Source organism: Corvus kubaryi, unplaced genomic scaffold (assembly GCF_017639235.1).
Source record: "Corvus kubaryi isolate FWS band 111438036 unplaced genomic scaffold, C.kubaryi_AGA036_p1.0 41058, whole genome shotgun sequence".
NCBI classification, from domain to species: domain Eukaryota; kingdom Metazoa; phylum Chordata; class Aves; order Passeriformes; family Corvidae; genus Corvus; species Corvus kubaryi.
Window position 1 is genome coordinate 3,392 of NW_024581233.1, and position 409 is coordinate 3,800.

The following is a 409-nucleotide window of genomic DNA, read 5'->3' on the forward strand; positions in this document are numbered from 1 at the left end:
GTCTGAAGTTTCCTGATTCAAACTCACCTCCCCACACTGCAGCCACTACCTGCTGACGTTCCTAAACTTTCAGGATACTGTAGGTCAAATGGATATTAAGCTTAGACTCTTTTCCCATGAACTTTAGAGTTTGTGGGGCTCCCAGGTGTACTCCCCCACCAGAGGAACAGACAATGAAAGAAAGGAAAAAAAAAGAGAAGAAGAAAAGAAAATTAAGAAAGAGAAAAAAAAAAAAAAGAAAGAAGAAAAAAATAAAAATATAAAACAAAGAAAAAAGCAAAAGAAGAAAAAAAGATAGATAAAAGAAAGAAAAAATATAGAAAGATAGAAAAGAAAAATATCGTAAAATAACGAAAAAAATTAAAATTAAATAAAGAGAAATAAAGGGGTAAAAAAGGAAAAATAGAGC